The sequence below is a fragment of the Mandrillus leucophaeus genome, unplaced genomic scaffold, assembly GCF_000951045.1.
Source record: "Mandrillus leucophaeus isolate KB7577 unplaced genomic scaffold, Mleu.le_1.0 Scaffold2, whole genome shotgun sequence".
Lineage (NCBI taxonomy): Eukaryota > Metazoa > Chordata > Mammalia > Primates > Cercopithecidae > Mandrillus > Mandrillus leucophaeus.
Window position 1 is genome coordinate 11,567,646 of NW_012102031.1, and position 5,657 is coordinate 11,573,302.

Consider the following 5,657-nt stretch of genomic DNA (forward strand, 5'->3'; position numbering starts at 1 on the left):
AAAAAAAAAAAAAAAGACTCACTGTTGTTACTCAAAAAGAGAGGCTTGGGATAAGATTGGCACAACAGCATGCTACTGCTTTCTGTCACAGCATGCTTCAGAAAACCAGGCCATAAATCAGATCCCGGAGAAGCAAATCCTATTTACCCAGTAGGAATGATGTTATAATTGAATGAAGCTTGCTTTGCTGATCAAGGATTGGGCATTAAACTAATCCTATGTAACTTCTCATCCCCTGCCCTGATGCAAGCTGACATGACAGCCAGCCACAAGGAAGAGAGACTTCTGTGGCTCTCTCCAGCCCTCCACCACTGTCTCCTGGGCCTCAGCACCTCAGGAGGAAAGGGTAACTCTTTCAACCTTGTGAGGAACCTCATGAAAAACCACACTCAGAGGTCTTCCCTGCCACGCCGCCTCCCATGACCTAGTAAATGTTCAGGTACTAGTGCGTGGTACACATCTCTTTCATTCAACAGATTGCTGGCTTTGTGTGTGTCTATGGTCTCACACATGAAAAGGAACACAGAATTGTAGACAACTAACTGTACAATGCAGTGTGACAAGCTTTCCTAGAATATGCTGAGATAAAAATGAAATATTATGTTTCACTGAATCTTAAACACCATTATTTTATGTATCAACAAGAAAGAAAATAAAATACTTCCGGCCAGGTGTGGTGGCTCACGCCTGTAATTCCAGCACTTTGGGAGGCCGAGGCAGGTGGATAACGAGGCGGGTGGATCGCGAGGTCAGGAGATCAAGACTATCCTGGCTAACACAGTGAAACCTCGTCTCTACTTAAAAAAAAAAAATAGAAAAAATTAACTGGGCATGGTGGCGGGCTCCTGTAGTCCCAGCTACCGGGGAGGCTGAGGCAGGAGAATGGCGTGAACCTGGGAGGCGGAGCTTGCAGTGAACCAAGATCCCACCACTGCACTCCAGCTTGGTCTACAGAGAGAGACTCCGTCTCAAAAAAAACAAAAACAAAAAACAAAAAAAAAAAACAACTTCCAACTGCAAGATACCGAATGGCAAAGTGCATCCTGATTCCAGAGGTGAATAAGAATGTCTCTGTTAGAATGGTGAAATGTGGTAATTAACTTTTAAAGAAGTAATTAGTATTAAGTCTCAGCATGAACCAAGCCTTACTATGGATGCTGAGAAAAGGTAGCAATTATTTCTGCTGGAGTGACTGGAGGAGGTATCACAAAGGAGGTGACATTTGACCTGAGTTTCAAAGGATTTTGTCAGTCGAAGAAAGAGTGGGAAGAGCGTTCCAAGCTGAAGGAATAGCATGAGCAAAGGTATGGAGGCAAAAAAGGGGTCCATGTTTATGGGCCAGCTAATACATTCTAAGTAGTTAGAATATAAATAAGGTGCGGGGAGAGAGAGTTGGTTGCTAAAGCTGGAAACATTGCAGCCACATTGTAAATGGCTTATAATACCAAGCATGGGAGTTTGTACCCCAGAGGTAATAGGGAGCCATTGAATGCATTGAGCTGGAGGGGGCGGTGACATGATTTGGAAAGGTCAGTTTGGCAGGGTAAATGAAGGATAGCATGGAGAAGTGTAAGAATAGATAGACAGGAATAAATACAGGTAGACCACAACCAGCCAGGTTGGGGGTAGGTGGAGAGAAAACCATACACTCGGATCTTTGTAATGACATCAGATTTTTGAAAGGTTAAGGCAACCATACGGTAATGAGAATAAAAGATCTACAATCATATAACAATATGGGTGAATTTCACAATGTTTAGTGAAAGAAGCCAGACACGAAGAGGACAGACAGAGATTCCGTTTATATCAAGCCCAAGAAGAGGCAAAACCCAATCTACAGTGTTAGCGGCCAGCATGGTGGTTACCCTTGGGAAGGTGAGTGACCGGACAGCAACATGACTTTTAGGTGGTGGTAATGTTCTGGTTCTTAATGCTGATTACATGAGTGTGTTCACTTTGGGAAAATTCACTGAACTGTCTGTTACATTTCAATACAATATACGAAACATATTTAGGACCATGGAGAGAAACTGGAAGTCAGGATCTGGAATGGAGGTAGCAGGAAGCTGTTGGACCCTGCAGACGCTCAATCCCAGAATAAGCTGAAGCGTTGGGATAATGCCATGGACCACAAAAGGGACTTCGTGTGGTGCATTAGGAGAAAGCATGGATGGATGTTGAAAAGAATGCAAACCTTCCTCATCTCCAGGTCTGTCACAGAGACACACAGGATGTACTGGTAGAGAATGACCAGCAAACAGTATAGTGGAACAAGCATGAAATGAAAGACGAGGAGACTGTTAGAGGGCACATAGATGCTTTCAATAAGCCTGTGTCTCCAGGGCCAGAGTAAGTACCTGTCAAGACAGCAAGACACTGTAGCTGGGATCCAGAAAGAGCACCTGAAGGATCTTTGGGAGGTAAGTGAAGGGAAGGGTTAGGTGGCAGGGGATGCAGCAGACTTCAGGTTTCCTGAGAGCCTAAAACGGTGACTTCAGCAATAGGGGATTCGGGTATTTATCATCAGCAGCGTTTGAGAAGAGCTGATTGTACAAACGACGTGTGATCACACAAAGAAGAGCAGAGCTCCCTAGGAGTGGGTGTGTTCACCAAGAGGCAGCCCAGTTACAATCACCCTTATTCATGGAATTATTCATCTGACAGCTCAGAGAAATTAGGACATAGCATGTATCAAGGTTTCAGCACGGGTTTAGCAAGACTTTTCTTGATTTTGGGGGGTGCAAGACACAGAAATGAGGACTGCAGAATGTGGAAGCTGGGAGCAATTTTCAGTAGGTTTCATTGTAGGACCAGAGGGGGCAGATGATCCCTAGTGTGGGCAGTCACAGGGCTGTACCTTTGGCATTCTCCTATTTAACATTTTGAATAATGCTTTAGGACGAGAAAGAAAATCTGATTGTGCAATGGCAATGGCATTAACTGAGAGAGATGGTGAATATGAGTGACAACAGACTCACTATGCAGGATGCCTTCAACAGGCTGCAACATCAGGACATGGTCAAAGGTGAAATGTTTCAATCCTATTCAGAGGCCCCCAAATTAAACAGCTTATAAGTAACGTTAGAGAGATGTGGCTTGCTGTTCGTTTGAAGCGTCAGCAACAATATCCCCATAGAAAACAAACCTAGGGCTCTTGGAGAACCACGAGCTTCCTATAAGCCAAAGGGGTGATGTGCCTGCTAGCAAAATGTGGGTAAATCTGGACTGTAAGAACAGTGGGGACAGCAGTCCAGAGGTCTGAGCACAGAGGGGCGGCCATACTCTACATGCTTCCTGGCCCAGGTGGAGAGTTTCGTGGTTGGTTCTGGGTAATGTTTTTGAGGAGAGCCATGAGCAGACTCTAGACTCATGGCCAGGGGAAGTATGGGGGCATTTGTCCCACATAGGAAGACTTGGCTAGAGGTGGAGAGTGAGGAGGGTGCCTAGGAACTGTCTCTGGGAAAGAACTGCCATGGGTGAGAGGGAGCACTGTGGACTCCTGCTACAGGTTAAAACCGGGTAAAAGCTATAGGAAGACTGACTGGTGGAGCCTAAGAAAAAAAATGTGTGAAAACCTCATGAATCAAGTCATGAAGTGGGAACCTCAGCAGGCACTGATCTTGTCATCTTTAGCAGTAATATAATTATCTATCACATGCCTAATAAGTACCCAGTACTGTGTTAGGAACTTTATATGCATTATCTTACTTAGCGAGGGAGATAATTACATGTAAAATGTTTAAAACAGTGTCTGGCACAGGTGAATGTGCACTATGTGTTAGCTGTTGTCATTATCGAATCTTCATAATAACCCTATGAAAGAGGAGCCATTATTGTCCCCATTTTACAGATGGAGAAAGTGAAGCTCAGGAAGTTAAGAGACTTGCTCAAAGTTGCACCACTAATACTTAGTAAGCCAGAACTTGAGGCCAGGGCTGCCCGACTCCAAAGCGTACCACTGTCCCTAAAGGGTAAAGAGGGACTCATATGTTTGGAGAGGGTAGGAACAGAGGCTTCCTAAGCCTGTTCTTCATCTAAGGCTCTGTTCTAAAACTGTGCCTCTTGTCCATCCTGGTCCCCTTTGTTAATAATCTGATTGTTTTTGAAGCCTGTAAATGAGAGGGGATTTTATCCCTGTTGCCAGTCTGTGCTTTTCTGGAGACCACCCAGTTACAAGCGAAATGTCCGCTCTGTGATCTTTCAGGACCTGTCCCACTGACCTGAATCAGTCTTCCACAGTTCTCAAACCACATGAGGAGTATGGAGAGAGGAGGCTCCAGGTTCTGCTGGACTGCCCTAGGCTTGCCGTTGACTCTTGAAGGATTTAGTCACAGACTCTCCAGGTCAGACACTCTCCTCCCTGAAAAACCAAAAGATCCAGATTCTCTTTAATCCAGTGGAGTGCCCTGGCCAGCTCATTTCACTTCTTGCTGGTCTGAACCTTCAGCAATGTTCTTTGCCTCACTAAGGCTGTCTATTCAGTTCTATAAAGGCATCATCAAGGAAAGGCAAGTGGAGCAGAGACAAATGCAGGAATTTGGGGTCAGACAGGACTGGGTTTGGGCCACCTCACTGCCTCTGCCAAGTATCATTAGGTACACCATTTCATCAAGCTGGACCTTAGTCTCTTAATTTGCAAAACTGGGATCCTAACACCAATTTTTCAGGCAGATGTGAAGATTAAGATGATGCATATCAAGGCGTCTGGCCCAGAGTAGGTAAGTGTTTAATAAATGGTAGCTATTGTTATTACTCAAGTTGTGTCACTAGAACACATCTGATGTTGAAACATACCTTTATGGTTTAAAAAACATGCCTTATGAAAAGGGATATGTAACTTAGATTCAATCAGCTAGTCTTTTTTAGAGCCATCATTCATAACTTACCATTTTTAAAAAAGCAAAGAAATGAAAACAAATAATGTACTTCAAGAAAAAAATAGGCTACCAACTACTTGGTTGAAAGAAGCATTTCCATATATGCACGAATGAGAAATCATATGGAAGATGTCTGCAAAGATGGCGTGTATGAAAATATGTGTGAAACCATGGCACATAATTGCAGCTCCACCCTGCCAGTTTCAAGACTATATATTAGTTTGGTGCAAAAGTAATTGCGGTTTTGGCCACTACTTTCAGCGGCAAAAACTGCAATTACTTTTTCACCAACCATATATATACACACACACACACACACACACATATATATATATATATATGTTTGCGTGTGTATGTGTAGTTTGTTTTGTTTTAAAGAAGAAAGTAAGGTAAGACCTTGCTGCTGTTAGGAGTTAGAGTAGAGGCAGGCATGGATAACAATCAAATTGGGAAAAGGATGTTAAAAACTGGACCCAGTTCCTGGGAGGAGGTAGCTCTGGAGGGCAGATCTGAGCAGCTCTGGGTGGCAGGGTGTGTCAGCCCAATAAGGAAGGACAGCAGACAGCAGAGAGAGGCCTGGTTAGCTTCCCAGGGTCAGGATCCTGTTCCAAGGGATGGAGTGTCCTGTTGACAGGCAGCCAGATGGACCACGGAGCCCCAAAATCCCCAGAAAGGAAGCGAGCACCAACTCTCAACCTCTGAGCTGGGTTTTGGAGACTGACTTCTGTGTGTAGGCAGAGGATTTGGGGGAAAAGACTGCTAAGGACCCAGGATTATGGA